The 17,857-nt window shown below is 43.1% G+C and overlaps 1 protein-coding gene across 25 annotated transcripts in view; it reads right to left on the bottom strand.

Moving 5' to 3' along the window:
• Positions 1-17,857, bottom strand: part of OBSCN (obscurin, cytoskeletal calmodulin and titin-interacting RhoGEF) — a 1,809,553-nt gene that overhangs the window by 27,364 nt on the left and 1,764,332 nt on the right. The gene's annotated exons all lie outside the window — the stretch shown is intronic.

The raw sequence follows: 17,857 nt of genomic DNA, 5'->3' as shown, positions 1-17,857 counted from the left end.
GATGGATATCCTATTTTGTTTTATAAAACCTTTATATCTGTGATTGTGCAGAAACTTCAATCCGTCTTTGATGCTTTTATTAAAGATGGTTCTGTGTCTGGTTCTGCTGCTGATGCTACTATTGTAGTAATCCCCAAAGAAGGAAAAGATCATTCGGACCCCAAAAATGTGCGTCCTATTTCTCTTCTTAACATGGAAGATAAGATTTTTGCTAAAATTTTAGCTAAACGCTTAGAATCCTTTATTCCTCAATTGGTTCATCCTTCCCAAACAGGTTTTGTAAAGGGTCGTCTTGCACGTGATAATATCCGTACTTTTTATCACATTCTCGGTTCAGCCAAGCGATCCAATCTTCCGGCGGCGGCCTTGGCCCTTGATGCTGAAAAGGCCTTTGATAAGGTCTCTTGGCCTTTTCTACGAGCTGTTTTATGTGCACACAATCTTGGTGATTCCTTTATCCGTATGGTTATGTCTCTTTATTCCCGACCTAGAGCTAACATAAGAGTAAATGGAGCTACGTCGTCCTTTTTTAACCTTCGCCAGGGTACTAGGCAAGGATGTCCCTTCTCTCCTCTTTTATTTTTGTTATCCATTGATCCTCTTCTCAGAATGATTGACTTACATCCAGACATTAAGGGGTTCTCTTTTGGGTCTCATCAGATAAAAACAGCTGCTTATGCGGATGATGTTCTTATTTTCTCTGATGATATTGCACTGGCCATCCCTGCTATCTCTGATACGATTTCTCTTTTCTCAAAGGTTTCAGGATATACCCTGAACAAAGATAAGACAGAGATGTTCCCCTTAAATGCTTACTGTTTCTCTTCTCATATGGGTTCGGCGGGTTTTAAGTGGCAATCTAAACAACTAAAATATCTGGGTATTTATTTTTGTTCCACCCTTTATGCTACGGTTACTTATAATGAATCTCAAACTATTCTTAAGGTGCGACGTCTTTTAGAAACTTGGTCTCCGAAGCATATTTCCTGGTGGGGTCGACTGCAGACTCTTAAAATGATGATAACACCTATTATTAATTTTGTTTCTTCTATGCTTCCGGTAAAGCTCTCTGATTCCTTCTTTCACGAACTTGATTTACTTACTTCCAAATTTTTATGGAATGACAAAAGGGCTAGAATTGCTTATAAATTCTTACGGAAATCTTACGATATGGGAGGCTGTAATCTTCCTGATTGGGGGAAATATCAAACTGCTTTTCTGGCGTCTCAGGGTGCGCTCTGGTTTTCTTCTCCCTCTATTCATGTTCCATCTTGGTTGCTAATATAACAAGAATTGGCCTCCCCTCTGCCGACTGCCTCTTTTTTAACCACGAATACCCTTTCTATTCCATTCTCTCGATATATTATTTTAGACACTATTGCTGCGGTTCGCAAGGTTGATCAGAAAGTGGCAATTCCACTGCATAAAACTAGATGGTCGTCTATTTGGCGGAATTCTAAAATCAAAATTAATATTGATCCAGAGTTGATGTCTTATTGGGCTGGGAAAGGTATCCCACTTGTTAAACATCTCTATGACTCCAATAATGATCCTTTCCCTTTCTCTTCCCTAGCTCAACAATTTTCTTTATCTAACTTAGATTTTTATACCTTTCTTAAGATAAAGGTAGCACTTGCTAAAGTGCACCTTCATCCTTCTTCCCCTACGATTACGCTTTTTCAATTATGGATCAGGACTGGTCATGTAGCGTCTAGGATTTACAAATTCTTTTCGTCCTCTACACTTCCTTCCCAAACTGTCGCACAGCAAAAATGGCTACATCATTTTGATCATAGTGTTACAGATCATATCTCTTCAGACACATGGCAAGATATTAGTAAGCTTTCTCTTCGTAACAATATCGCCCCCTCATTAATGCAGTCTAAGTTTTTCTCTATTAATCTTCTTCACTGGACTCCCATTCATTTGTATTCGCTAAATCTCAAAGAAGACAATCTGTGATAGAGTTGTGGTCTTTTACCAGGCGATTTTCAACATATGTTCTTTGATTGTTCCCTTCTCCATCCCTTTTGGGATTTAATTCACAAACACCTCATGATTATCTTTAATATTAAGTTTCAACTCTCTTTTCCATTAATTCTTTTAGGTCCGTTGGCGGCCCCGGTCCCTCTGCCTTTAGATTCCATGGAATTACAATTGTTGGATCCTTTATTGACTATTGCAGTCAAAATAATTCTCATGGAGTGGAAATCTTTCTCTTAAGTTTCTTACCATACTTGGTGGGCTTGGGTTTCCTTTTTACGAAGTGCTCATACGTCAGTTGATCACGCTCATCTCTCTCCTTCTATATCTACTGGTGTTTGGAAAGCCTTAGATACGTACATGGAATTGGCCTCAGAGGGGTTGGTGGATCAATATCCTTTTGATTTGTCTGGTTAATGTTGTCTTGTGTGTCGGGTGAATCCTTTGGAAATCTTCTCCTCTTCCTTCACTCCTCCCTGTCATTTTTTTTTTCTCTTTCTTCATCTCTTTCCTACTTTTTCCGTCTTTTCTTCCTTCCTTTCTTTTTTCCTCTCATCCCTAATTTGCTATCTGATGGCGATACTTTTGATAATTACTTCTGCCGGTTATCAATTTTTTTGTTTTTGTTTTTTTCTTCCCCAATTAATTTATTTATCTGATATCTGCAGATTAATGAATGTTAATGATGTGTTTCTTATTATTTAATTTCAATCTAACATATTGTTTGTCTTTATCTGATATCAATTGTATCTCCTGTTCTGAGAACGCTGCAGGTTGTCCTGTCTAAACTTAGCATTTTGACCACAGTAAAAAGAAACACCTCGCAACAAGCTGTCTGCAAAGTTCCCGTCTTTGTTTTAATGGTGATGAGGGAACAGAAGTAATGTGACTAGCCCTCAATGCATTTTCATTTCATTTTGTTTGTTAGAAGAAGTAAATCCAAAGGCCCGTTTTTCTTTGTTTTCAGAGGGAAAAATAATGTGTTGTCTCTGTAATTGTGCAGTATAGACTTAGAAGCAGTGATACAAATGTGTATGTATTTATCTTCTATAGTGTGTGCCTCTTTAAAAAACTACTATGTTTAATATGCAGAGAGAGGCATGAAGGCTTTTCCCTCTCCATAGCATTCCAGCCCCTGATGCGCCCATGACAGGCTTCTTTTGTACTAAGCTGCCAATACTGCCAAATCTGAGGTACTTTAAAAAAGAACACCATTTCATTGCTGAAGAGGAACATGCTAGTATGATTGTCGACATAATTAAATACCAGTTCACCTTGTGAGTCATTGAAGAATTTTAGAAGCTTTGAAAACGTGTAAGGTATTTTTTGAGACCTATGGAAGCGACTGCATCATGGGACCGCAGTGCACAATTGATGCACTCAATTGAAACGAACCAGGCATATGCACAGGGGCGCCACACTCATTGGGCTGAAATGGCTCCAGCCCCCGTCAGCTGCCGTAAGAGGGGCCAACTGCACTGCAGCAGATGGACCAAAGGCCACTCTCATCCTGCTTGAAGACGGAGAGCCATTTATAATTTTACTGGCCTCCGTTTTGTTAAATTGTTTTGTTCATTGCTTCACATGCTTTTACTTTCTTAATAATAAACAGCCATGTGGGCTACACAATGTGTCCTGGCATCTTGGTTTAAAACAGAAGAGGCCACAAACGTAGAACAAACAGCAGGTGTGGCCATCCAGGGTCTGACCAGTGTTTCGTGCCTTGCATGCTCCCATTACAACAAAAGCAGAAAAGGGAAGTTACTAATGGTATGACATGCCATGACATGAAATGGCAAAGCGAGCGATGATGATATTCTGGAAAGAGGTTTGCTTTCCAAAGACAAAGAACAGTGCCTGTCACATTAGAATTTTTTTTTTATTAGTAGTCTGTATGTGTTTTTTTTGTAATGCAAGGAGAAGGAGAATTGGACGTGAGGGCATGCCTTGTGTACAAGAGCCCCACCAGAAACCAGTAGGAGGTTGGTTTGAAGAAACATTTACATCTAGTGTTGGTTTTGCTCTTCCTGTAAGACATTTTATGCTCAGACTAGTGTACTGTGGGCACAAATTAAAAACAAATTTGCACTCATGAAATGCCACGAAATTTTGCAAAACTTGCTAAAATACAACATTTGTGAATTTCTATGGTCTATGTAACACAAAGTTTGGCAAGTTCTAATATGGGTATATGGTCCACTAGTGACTTTTGCAGATATCTGTGTCTACCCTATACGGCACAATTATTAATATTAGCAGGGGATTCGCAGCATGTTTCTTGAATTTATGAAACATGTATCAATGAACGGATGGCAGTAATCTGCTAAAGCAAGTGCTACATAAAGCACAAATCACCACAATTGTGCAATAAAGAAACATGTATCTTTGAACGTTGAAATTGTAACAGGAATAAAGTACAAGACATAACCATTGGCAAAGCGAATAGGTCCGGCGTTGGCCACCAGCCTTTTGACTTTGTAAATGCTCATTTTGTGTTGTCACTTTTTTTGTGAAACATTTTGTTGAGGTAGGTGCTGGAGAATCATCAATATATATATTAACAAAATTGGTTAACAGCTAATCTTTTTGGGTCTCAAAACCACAAATCGCCATAGTAATTCCTGGCACTGAATGGAACTATGATAGAGCACAATGCCGATGCACACAGTGAAGTTAGCCAATGGCTAAAGTGGGCTGACCCATTGTTCATGCTCTATGCCATGGGTACTCACAAACATTTTCCTGGGGGCCACAAAGTTTGGTCTTTGGTGTGACCGAGGGCTGCACTGATGTCAGCAGGGGGTGTAAAGTCAGTATATTGGAAGCAAAGCATGTATATGTAGTTGCTAAACTCAACTGCGTAATGCGAAACCAGAAAACATGGGATGAATCCCGGCTTCTCCACGTGACCAAATTGAGGTATATTGAATTAAACATTTGCCAAGGGTCACACATTTTCTTCATTATCACATATAAGAGGAAGTCAAAATACACAATTTCAGGATGCATATTGTTCAAAACCATTTCCTATGCCTGGATCTAATCACTAATGGCATTGTTGTCAGGATGGGAGGGGGAAAGCATGAACGTTTCTAAATTCATGTTTGAAAACCATCACTTTAAGAAAAATACTTCTGAATTCACTGCTATAATTTGATTTACTAAAGTGAAATGGTTCTACAGGTCAATGAAATACAACAGTCTTTTTAAAATACAAAAAGTGTATTTTTACACTTTTGCTGTTGTCAAAAATGAAGTTGTTCCTAAAGTTAAGGGCCTGGTTACTTCCTTTCCCCAACTGCTATTAAACTTTAAATAAGTGCTAGTTGTATATTTAAAAAAAGTTAATGTTAGTGCTGAGTCAAGAAAACAGCAGCTCAGTGCTGCTGCTTCCCACGGGGCCACATGTAAAGGTCAGGAGGGCTGCATGCAGCCGCCGGGCCTTACTTTGAGTATCACTGCTCTATGCTATAGTGAGCGGAAGAAATGAGAATGAAACAGACCAATAGATGAAGAGAGATGTCTGAAAGCCCCTACAAGTAGGTATTTTATGTATACATTTTAGTAAAATCAAAAGGTGTTGGCTAAAGCTGGACCTAAAAAAAAGGAAAATGTTTCATAAGAATTGAACTATATCAGATAAAGCGCATAAAAAAATGTGCATGGTAAAGTCATTCTTTTCTGGTGTACTGCTGAACATTGAAAATTTGGGATTTGAAGAGCACTGCTATAAGGTATATTCAAATGACTAGCCTAGAGAATGGAGGCGATTGAACGAAAAGAGGTACAGGGCACTGGGGAGAAAGAAAAAACAGGACGAGAGATAGAGGAGGGTGACAGAAGAAATAGTTAAATATGCATAGAAATGATACATAGAGGTAGAGAAAGATGGAAAAGGAATGAGGAAAGTGATGGGATGTGAAGAAATAAGGCGAGAGAGAGAAAGAAAACAGAAGGACCCGTACAGAAAAGAGCACACAAGGAGAGATAACAGAATATGTTGGAGAAAGGAGAGAACAAGGGTAAGAACAGAAAGGCAAGAAACAAAATTGTAAGTGAAAGAAAGCGGGGCTACAGGAACAATGAGATAGAAATTTGGAGGACATACATAAAGTGTAAAAGGGGGGGGGAAAAGGAGAGAGAAAAAGTCAGAGAAGGAAGGTGCACAGAAAAGAAAACCTTATTGAGCTGCAGGTAAGAATGTTGGGGAGAAAGAGAAGAATGATGTATACAGCAGCCTAAAGGTTTAGGTTTAGGGGATTAATAAAGTGCATGGCTGCCCAAGGGCTTCCCAGGTCTGCAGAGAGGAGGCCATCACAGTGCTTTAAATCTGACCCTGGTTTGAATAGGTAGCCAGTGGAGCTTTTTCAGCGAGGAGCTCTCTGCAGCCAGGATGCTCCTAAAGATCTCTAAGCAGGAGTCAGTGTTTTGAGAAACTTGTAGCCTGTTGACTACGTATTTGGGTGCCCCTAGATACAGGGAGTTACTGTAGTCCAATCGTGAGACCACTAATGCCTGGATCACCGTTCTCCGGGCCTGTTCTGGGCTGAGGTCTATAATCTTACGGATCATGTGAGAAGTTGGCCTGGCATATACTGTCCACTAGTTATAGTGGGCACCTTGTACCAGTTCAAACATCCCTTATTGATGATAGGTTTAAAGACAACCTTTATTGAAAGCTATCCTAGTGGTAGCTATGGAGAGCAGCCTCCAGGCTAAGTCTTGAAGGAGTGTAAAGCAGCTTGCTTTACCAGATTATAACCTCTTGAATCACTAAATGAAAGGAGAACCACACAAGGTATATATAAAATATATGTATTTATTTCTAAACACTCACTACTAATCTCTTTAAGAGATTAGAATCCAAGATACACAATAATACAGTTCTAAAACGACAGTAAATAGCACAATATACAATGGGCCCTAGGGGCGGACCAAGCCATATATTAAGAAAGTGGTATAAGAACCACAACTTGACTAGACACAGTGCCTAGAACACGTAGAATCGCTGGGACCCCAAGGAACCATCCAAGGTAGTGACACAGGAGACCCACGGGGGACGTGTGCAGTGTGAGAACACAGCCGCGAGCCCCGTACTATTCTATGGGAAAGTTGCGGTTTGAATTTTAGAAGTTAATGACAGAGGACTTTGAGCAAACCCCTTTAGACTTGGGGGGGTTCTAGAGCCAGCACCCACGGGAGCACCAGAGTACTCGTGTTACCTCACCCAGGGAAGCCGGGTGCATAGGTGTCAAATGGTGTCGGGAATCGTCGTTGATTTCAATGGCGATCTGCTGCAAAGTTCTGCTGCAGGGAAGGAGAAAAGTGTCAGGTTCTTCTGATCTTCGATCCAGGCTTGGATCACACCAAACAGCAGAGGGGACAGAGTCTGGGTCACTTGCCAGTGACCAGGGGCACGATAGACAAATGCCCACCGATGTCGGGTGTTTCAGGTGCGAAGAGGTGAAACTTGACTCTGCAGCCACGAGGACCAGGAGGTATCGACGATGACCAGGAGCTGGATTAGAGCTGTCCCACAAAGGATGTCGAGTGCTGTGGTGTTGGTGCCCGGATTGGACCCAACAAGCCTTGGCAACAGCAACCCATGCAGGAAGAGAAAAGATGCAATGGAGAGTCAGGGCACATCTGGAGCAACCAGGTAAGCCCAATTAGAAGTAAAGCTGCCTCCACAGGGACCCACCAGTTGACGGACTAGGGATCGCGAAGGGACCTGAGAGAAAACACAAAGGGCTAGCTCACGGAACACTTGTGGAGTGTAGGCGGGCAATCTTTGATGCAAATGCTGCTCGGGTTCAGGGCTACAAGTAACCCAAAGCTCAGCTGCAAGAGTCGTTGGAATGCTGATGCTTCTGCAAATGGTCGCAGTGTCCAGGGGTTTGGGTTGCACGGTCTTCCACGAGGGATACAGGCCTCAGAATTGCTGAGCACACAGATCGACCTCTAAGACCATGGAAACCCACCTCCTGTGTTGCAAAATTCTTCAGAGTCCGGCGGGAGCTTCGGAGATGCAAACCGGTCAGATGCGTCTTTGGTGCCTGCCTTGCAGGGGAGTAACTCCTTTACTCCAAGGGAGATTCTTCAGTCATCTAGTTCAATGTAGATCGTCGAAGTGCCAGGATTCAGTATCAGAGTTTCGTTCAGGTGTAATCTAAAGTCCTGTAGCCAGGGGTTCCTTTCTTATACCCAAGCAAGGGGTTGGACAAACTCTAGGGACCCACCAATGGGAGGGTCAGGAAAGAGGGGTGGCTACACTCATTTCCTTTGCCCAGTTTCACGCCAGGGAAGGGGCTGGTAGCCCCTGCAACCGGTTTGAGCTGGACCATGCACAGGGATGCCAAATGTGCCCCTAGTGCTGACTTCAAAGCACTCTTGGAGTGCACCCACCCTGCCCCAATATACTAAAGCCTGTCTGGGAAGTGGTGACACCTCCCTGTGGCAGGAAACCTATTGTCCAGGCCTCCCCTGCCAGAGTTTCGTCCAGCAGGGCAGACTCGTGTCTGTGGCAGGCAGCATCCATTTTGTGATGCCCGGGCTTCGTTAGCTGGTACAGGGTATACCGGTGCTGTCATGTCTCTCCCTCTAGAAGGGTGGGATCATACCCCCACACCAGGGGGTATGATTACAAGGTGTTTGACACCAAACGCAACATGTTTCCGTGCAGCCATCCCAAAGTTAGCATTTACCATTTGTGATGCAGCCAAACCATATACTCTTAAGTGCATTACAACCAAACAACCCCGGAATAAAGGTTCTGGCGGCTGCAGAGGGGCTCTGCTCATGCATGGACACCCTCTCACACAAAACCCAGCACCCTGCCTTAAGGATTAGTAAGGCCTGCCATAGGGGGTGACTGATAGGTTTATATGTGCAGTGATATGGAGAGATATAGTGAACCTATATCTCAGTAAGGGGTGCATGCACCACCTTACCCAGGCTGCTGTAGCAGTCCTGTGGTGTCATTTTGGAAGGCTTCCCAGGGGTGGCATAATATATGCTGCAGCCCCTGGTATGCCTCTGGGGTACTTATGCCCTGGGTACATAGCATACCATATACTAGGGACTTATTAGGGTACCTCAGAATCCAATCTAGAGTGTATCTAAAGTACTGGTAATCATTTAAGAGAGAAAGCAGCTAGGCTGGGGTCCTGGTTAGCAGGGCCCCAGCCAGACTAAAGTCGAAAAACAGTGAAACATCAGCAAAAAGTGGGGGTAACTATAAGAAGCAGATCCCACTCTCCCACAGATCATACGTAGAATACTGCAGCAGGTAGCTGAGAGTTTTTCTGCTTGGGTTTCCATAGAAAGATTATGGTCCAACCACATCCTCAAATAATGGAGGGCTTAGGAGCGAGGGGTGCACCCCAGTTTTCAGGGCATATGATCCAGTTCCAAGGCCCTGTGCAGATGCCCAGGAACATCAGCTCAATTTTCTTACTGTTAAGCTTTAGGCTACAGTTGGCCATCCAACTTGCTGTCTTTTCCATGCATGGAACTAGTTTCAGATGATTGGAGTTAGTCGCATCAGACACTGAGACTATTCATTGTGTCATCAGCATAGGACACAATTGACAGTCCGAACTCCTGCACAATTTGTGCTAGTGGGCTCATATAAATGTTTAACAAAGCGAGGCGAGGGCAGAGCCCTGAGGAACTCTTTATGGAGCAGAGAACACGTCTGAGAGGGTGGCAGATTCCATACACTGGAATGACCTTTCGCTTTAAAAGGAGGCAAACCATTGGATGGCTTTGTCCTGAATCCTAATCTTCCTTAATCTGTGTATTAAGATACTCTATGATCAACTGTATCAAATGCCGCACTTAAGTCAAGGAGCAGAATGGCGGCGGATCCACTCTAGGTGATCAAGAGGAGAGCAGACTCCGTGCTGTGTTCAGGATGGAATCCCATCTGAGTCTGATACAAGATGTTATGCTCCTCAAGAAATTGTGAAATGATACTGTTGGCATGTTTCTCCACTACTTTACTCAGAATGTGTAGCAGTGAGATGGGGCAGAAATTTCCAAGTACTATGGGATCAAGATGAGGCTTTTTAAGCAGGGGCTTTACGATGGCGTGTTTCCACTTCTTGAGAACTCTCATGGTGCTCAGGGATAGCGAGACAAGGTCAGCCATCGTGAAGAGGAAGGGATCCCGCCCTGGAGTAAATTTTAGGGGGGGCTGGATCTAGGGGTTAACCTGATTTGATGTTCTTCAGGAGGACACCTGTCTGTTCTTTGCTTAGGACCAGAAAGGTGTCTGGTACTGGGGCTGTTGATGGGCCAGGTTGGTCTGGGCTGGAGTGCTGGCCCGTCCTGCCAGAGGTGCCCTGCTCCACTTCAGAGCCACCCATGGGGCTCATGTGCAATGAGTTATATATGTTTTCCACTTTGTTTTGGAAGAAAGTGGCTAACTCAATGAGTTAGCCACTTTCTTCAATTCTCCAAGGACTTTGTTTTTGAAGAAAGTGGCTAACTCATTGAGTTAGCCACTTTCTTCAATTCTCCAAGGACTTTGTTTTTGATGTGTGAGGGTGCCATGCTCAATCATGGTGAGTGAGGAAGAGAGACAGAAAGTGAGGAGGAAAAGAAGGGGTGGAGTACGGGAGAAGCAGAATTAAGAGGGGAGAATTCTGGAGAAAGAGAAGAGATAGAGAATTTCAATGAGATATAGTCTGTCCAGCTGGTAAGGATGGGGCAGCATTTTTGCCAAGAGGAACTCGCTACCTAATTGGATCTATAATGGGTCAATAATTATTGCATGCAAAAAGTAAGCATCTTAAACCTATATCAGTTTTATACTAGAGAAGTATGCCAAAAGTACTGTGACATCAAACATTTTGTACCAACTATGAAACAGTTTGCTTGAGGTAGATTCTCTACTCGCTTCTGGGTGTTCTTTAAAATCTTACTCTATGATTGTTAGATTAGTATTGTTGGCCATATTTGCTTTGAAGGGACAATCTTGTAATCTAGTTTGGGTAATTTCTTTGGGTGGTAAACATTACCTTACTTGTAAATTGTAGTGTTTGATTCTTTTTTGAAAGCACATATTATCACTCACACAGCCAACTGTGTGACTCTGGGGTGCTAAGCATTGCCACCTCAGCACGACATCTACATTGTTACCTGTAAACCTTACCCTTATCTCATCACATAGAACAAGACACCAAAGCCTAAGAGTTGCCACCTCAGCATCACGTTCTCTCATCAACATTCATTAGAATCATTCTCAATAAGACTAGATATATATATAGATAATAATATAGAGAGGCGTAGCATAGTGTGGAATAGCATAAAGTGGAGTGTTGTAGAATGAAATGTCTTAAAGTGGAGTGGCATGGAGTTGTGCAGACTAGAGTGGTGCAGAGTTGAGTGGTGTAGAGTTGAGTGGTGTAGAGGTGAATAGCATAGCATGAAGTGTTGTGAAGTGGAGTTGTGTAGAGTGGAGTGGCATTGAGTGGAGTGGGGTAGACTGGAGTGTCAGAGTTGAGTAGAGTGAAGTTCATAGAGTCAAGTGGGGTAGAGTGCAAAAGCATTGTGTGAAGTGGTATAAAGTGGAGTGGTCTATAGTGGAGTGGCGTTCAGTAGAGTGCCATACAGTGGAGTAGTGTAGAGTGGAGTCTCTTATAGTGGCGTGGTGTACAGTGAAGTGGAATACAGTGGAGAGGCGTAAAATAGAGAGGTGTACACTGGAATTGTATGGAGTGGACTGTAGTAGAAAGGAGTGGTGTAGACGGGAATAGCATACAATGCAATGGTGTATAGTGGAGTGGCATAGAGTGGAGTGCTGTAGACTGGTATAGTGTAGCATGGAGTGACGAAGAATGGAGTGGCTTGGAGTGGAGTTACATGGAGTGGAATAACAGAGTGGAATGGTGGAGGGTCGAATTTCGTGCAGTTGAGTTACATAGAGTGGAGTATTGTAGAGTAGAGTGGAGTGGCACAGAGTGGAGTGGCATAGAGTTGGATGGGGTAGAGTAGAGTGGCACAGAGTGGAATGACTTAGACTGGAGTGGCGTAGAATAGAGTGGCGTAGAGAGGAGTGGCAAAGAGACAAATAGAATAGAGCAGAATGGCAGAGAGAGGAGTGGCATAGTGAAGTCGAGTCTAGTTTAGAATCAATCATTTTTATTATGTGGCCGCAAGGTAGCAGGTACACAGCTTAACTGCCTACATCATAGTGAGAACTAATGAAGATGACACAGCGGTTAGGTCTACATCCCTGAGGACGACCTCGCAATGAGTTCAGGCCATAGTGAGTCATTAAGGCATCTAGCAAAGGAACCACTTTTATAAGAAACATTAAAACAAAGAAACAACCGCGTAACCTAGTGTGCGATCTGTAGTGGAAGGCATCTGACGCTGGCAAATCGTAATCTTTACGCAACTGATGAAAGGGTGTCAAACCCTCGAGATCGAACAGGGAACCCACTCTTTTGCAACCCTCCTCCGTCCAGCGATGGAAGTAGAGTCTAGTTTAAACAGACATAGAATGAAAGTGTCTGAATGGATGCAGATTCAATTTGGCAAGAATATAGAATATGGGGTGGAAAGGGTAATTTTGGTAGTAGCTCCAAATTACTTAAGTATGGTTACAGTTATAAGTCAAAAAACAAAAAGTTATGTTTTGGGCCGCGTTATACTGCTGTAACATCATGATATACCCCACTATATGCCAATCACAAGGCCATATATCACTGGCCAGTGAGATGGCAGTGCAGCACAACGAACCCTGGAAAGCAAGAGGGAGTGGACTGGGCTATGCACATTGACAACAAAGAACAGAAAGGAAAGATGCAACGGCAGCAAGCTGACCATACCGGACAGACAGAAGGGACAGTTGCAGCCTAAAGGACCATGAAGGGCAGGAGGGAGGATGCAGGGGCATGACAAAGGACCAGATAAGGCAGGAAGAAGATTGGATTGAGGTCTGAACATGGAAAACGGAATCCGGGGGCAAGGGGGCAGGGCAGGAGCAACAATTTGACCATGGAGGGCATGGGTACCGGAAGCACAACACACCATGGAGGGCAACAGTGACACAGACATTGGAGGAAAGGTGGGGGCGGTCAGGGACAGCAAACTGACTACACAGGGTATGTGGGAGGGGATGTGGCAGCACAGAAGACCATGCATGGCAAGCAGGAGGGTTAGTGGCAGCACTAAGGCCATGGTGGGCAAGAGGGAGGGGACAAGGGCATGCACAAAGGATCATGGAAGACAGAAGGGAGGGGTATAAGCTGGACACACACAAAAGAGGGCAGAGGAAGAGCTTAACAACAGACCACACAGGGCAGGCAAGAGGAGCAGTTGCAGCGAAACAGAGCACGGAGGGCAGAAGGGAGTAGCAACAAAATGGATCTTGGATGACAGGAGAGAGTGGATGGAGCATGGAACTTGACGGGCAGGGTGGAGGTAGGAGGGGCAGGCGGCAGCTATCTGATGATGCCAGGCAAGTGGAAGGGGCAGAGGCTGCTCAACAGAACACTTAGAGTAGATAGGAGTGTGGCAGGCACATGGAATATGGTGGGCAGATGGGGGAGTAGGGGCATGCACACATACATCGGAGGGCAAGTGGAAAGAGAGTAGGGACAGCAAGCTAAGCACAGAGGCTAAGCAGGAGGGCAATGACGAGGCATAGAATTGGGCCACGGAAGGCAGGAAGAATGGGCAGGGACATCAAGCTTGATGGAGAGCATTGGCAGCACATCAGACCATGCAGGAGCGAGGGGACTCATGCATAGACTCAGACAAAAGAGGGTAGGGAGGAGGGTGATGGGGCAGGAAGGGCAGTGGCAGACCAATAGCCACAAATGGCTGTAATGAGGGAGCAGGGTCATGGATTTGGACAATGGATGGCAATAAAGAGGGGTGGGCAGGAGCAGCAAGTTTAGGTGGGGGCAACACAATGCCATGCCAGACCCTGTGTTTAACCCCCCACTGTGCATTGTGATGGGCATCTTACTTAACCGTAAAAAAACCCATAGAAATTCACTGAAAAAAACACAAAGGCTACAGGGTCATTATACTTAGGAAACAGAATTAAAAAACCCTTAGAAATTCACTGAAAAAGCCAAAGGTTACAAGAACGTTATAAATAGGCTCAGACTTCACTCGTACAAAACCAGTGAAAATCAGCAGTTATAATTACCTGACCCAAATATAATTTATGCCCCCACAATGAACTGCTTATGACCTCACATATTAGATCACTTATGACATGGTCAGTGACATTACTCATGAAACCACTAATGACATCTTAAATGACATTACTGTTGACATCATCCAGTGATTGTTAGTGTTTTCTGAAAGTGTATGAGTTTTAAACATAAATACAAAGACACTACAAAAGTACCACATATGCCAAGATATACAAATTCGGTTTCCTATAATATCTCAATAACTACTGAACGATTTACACCAATAATAACAGGCGTGATCTCCAGAACAGAATCTAATTTTCTCACAATTTTTTATAATTCTTTCCGGCGGTTGGGGTGTAGGAGTGTCTATAGACTATAGATAATTGCCATGGAAATACACTTTTTATGACCTCTGCCTTTTTCTATGCCCCCAAAACTTTCCATGCACAGCTAGAATCATCGGCACACTATTTTGGGAACATTTTGTGACGATTCGTCAACCAGCGCAAAAGAAATAGGCATGTCAAAAAACACAAAAAATTCTATTGCTACCAATAACCCATACCCACCCTAACTCCTAAAAATTCCCATGCCAATCAAAAAACAATACCCACCCTAAACCCTAAAAATTCACTTGCCACCAAAAAACCCATACCCACGCGAAACCCTAAAAACTCTGTTTCCACCCTAACCTCAAACAAATCCCTTACCACCCAAATCCCATACCCACCCTAAACTTAAAGAAATCCCTTTCCACCCAAACACCGATACCCAGGCTAAACACTAAAAATTCACATGCCATCCTAAAACCCATACCCACCCTAAACCCTTAAACATAACTTATCACCCAAAAACTCATAACCACCAAAAACCTGAAAAACTCAATTTCCACCCAAAAAAACCACACCCAACCTAAACCCGAAAAATACCTTACCACTCAAAAACACACAGCGACCGTAAACCCTGAAAATTCCATTATCATCTAAAACCGATACTTTCTAAAGCCATAACATTTTCCTTGCCCCAAAAAATCAACACCCACCCTTAACCTTAAAAATTCCCTTGCCACCCAAAAACCCATATCCGCCCTAAACCATTATTCCCATGCTAATCAAAAACCCATACCCACCCTAAAAATTACCTTGCCACCCTAAACCCTAACAAATCCCTTGCCACCCGAAGACCCATACCCACACAAACCCTAATAATTCCCTTTCCACTCAAATAACGATACCCACGCTCAACCCTACAAATTCCTTGCCACCTTAAAACAAAAAATCCCTTTTACCAAAAAACCCATACCCACTAAAACCTTAAAAAAATCCCTTGCCACCCAAAAACCCATACCCACCCTAACCCCATAAAAACTCACCAGCCACCCAAAAAACCATACCCAACCTAAACCCGAAAAAATACCTTACCATCCAAAACTACGCACCCACCCAAATCCTAAAAATTCCCATATCACCCAAAAATCCATACCCATCCGAAACCATAAAATTTTCCTTGCCCCCCAAAAATCCGCACCCACCATAAACCTTAAAAATTCCCTTCCCATTCAAAAACCCACAGCCGTCCTAAACCCTAAGAAATCCCTTACCACATAAAAACCCAGACCCACTCTAAACCCTAAAAAATCCAATGCCACCCAAAAACCCATTCCCACCCCACCCAAAATACCATACCCACCCTAAACCCCAAAAAATCCTTTGCCACCCATAAACACATACAAATGCTAAAACCTAAAAATTACTACCCAAATACCAATACTCACCCCAAACCCTAAAGGTTCCATTGCCACCCAAAACACATACCCACCCTAAACCTAAAAAATCCCCTTCCACCCAAAAACCCATATGCACCCTAAAACCTAAAAAGCCCATATCCCCTAAAAACCCATACCTAACTTAAAACCTAAAAAATCCCCTTCCACCCAAAAACCCATATGCACCCTAAAGCCTAAAAAGCCCATATCACCTAAAAACCCATACCTAACTTAAAACCTAAAAAATCCCCTTCCACCCAAAAACCCATATGCACCCTAAAACCTAAAAGCCCATATCACCTAAAAACCCATGCCTAACTTAAAACCTAAAAAATCCCCTTCCACCCAAAAACCCATATGCACCCTAAAGCCTAAAAAGCCCATATCACCTAAAAACCCATACCTAACTTAAAACCTAAAAAATCCCCTTCCACCCAAAAACCCATATGCACCCTAAAACCTAAAAGCCCATATCACCTAAAAACCCATGCCTAACTTAAAACCTAAAAAATCCCTTGCCACCCATAAACCTATCCACACATTAAACCCTACAAAATACCTTGCCACCAAACATCCTACACTCACCCTAAAAGCTAAAAATTCCCTTGCCACCCATAAAACCCATATACTCCCTAAACCCTAAAACCTCCCTCACCACTCAAAAACATACACCCACCCTAACCCTTAAAAATCCACTTACCACCGAAAAACCTATACCCACCCTAAACCGTAAAAAAAACCTTGCCACTCAAAAACCCATACTCCCATAAACCCTAAATAATCCCCTGCCACCAAAAACACATACAAACACTAAACCCTAAAAGATTCATCACCACCCAAAAACCCATACCCACCCTAAACACTAAAGGTTCTCTTGCCACCCAAAACCATTGCCTACCTTAAACCATAAAAATCCCTTTCCACCCAAATACCCATACCCACTCTAAATCTAAAAAAAATCAGTAGCCATCCAAAAACCCATACCCACCCTAAACCCTAAAGTTCCCTTGCCACCAAAAGACACATACCCACCCTAAACCCTAAAAAATCCCTTACCACTCAAAAACCCATAACCACCAAAACCCTAAAAATTCTCTTGCTACCCAAAAACCCACACAAATGCTAAACCTTAAAAAATCCCTTGCCACCCAAAAACCCATACAAATGCTAAACCCTAATAAAATCATCATCACCCAAAAAGCCATACTCAACCTAAACCCTAAAGGTTCCTGTAACTCCCAAAACCCATACCCACTCTAAACCGTTAAAAGTTCCTTATCACACAAACTCATACCCACCCTAAACCATAAAGTTTCCCTAGCCCCACAAAAACCTACACCCACCCAAAACCTTAAAAATTCCCTTGCCACCCAAAAACCCATACCAACCGTAAATCCTACAAAATCCTTTGCCACCAAAAATGCCACACCCAAATTAAATGATAAAAAGGCCCTTGCCACCCATAAAACCCATACCCACCCTAAACCCTAAAAAATCCCTAACCACACAAAAACCTGCACCCACCCTAAACCCTAAAAATTCACTTGCCACCCAAAAATCAAACGCACCCAAAACCCTAAAAAAAAGCTTACCACCCAAAAACCTATACCCACCACCCTAAAACCCTCAAAATCAATTTCCACCAATTTCCACCAAAATACCCATACCCACCCTAAATCTAAAAAATTCAGTTGCCACCCAAAAACCATACCCACCCTAAACCCTAAGACAAACCTCACAACCCAAAAACCCATAACCACCGTAAACCCTAAAAATTCCTTCTCACTGAAAAACCCATACCCAACCTAAACCATACAATTTCCCTTGCCCCCCAAAAACCCACTCACTCTAAACCTTAAAAATTATTTTGCCACCCAAAAATCCAGATCCGCCCTAAAGCCTAAAAATCCCCTTGCCACCCAAAGTCCCATACCCACCCTAAACCTTA

Source organism: Triturus cristatus, chromosome 10 (assembly GCF_964204655.1).
Source record: "Triturus cristatus chromosome 10, aTriCri1.1, whole genome shotgun sequence".
Classification (NCBI taxonomy): Eukaryota; Metazoa; Chordata; class Amphibia; order Caudata; family Salamandridae; genus Triturus; species Triturus cristatus.
Note: the sequence above shows the minus strand (reverse complement) of the source record. Positions and strands in the feature narration are given on the sequence as shown.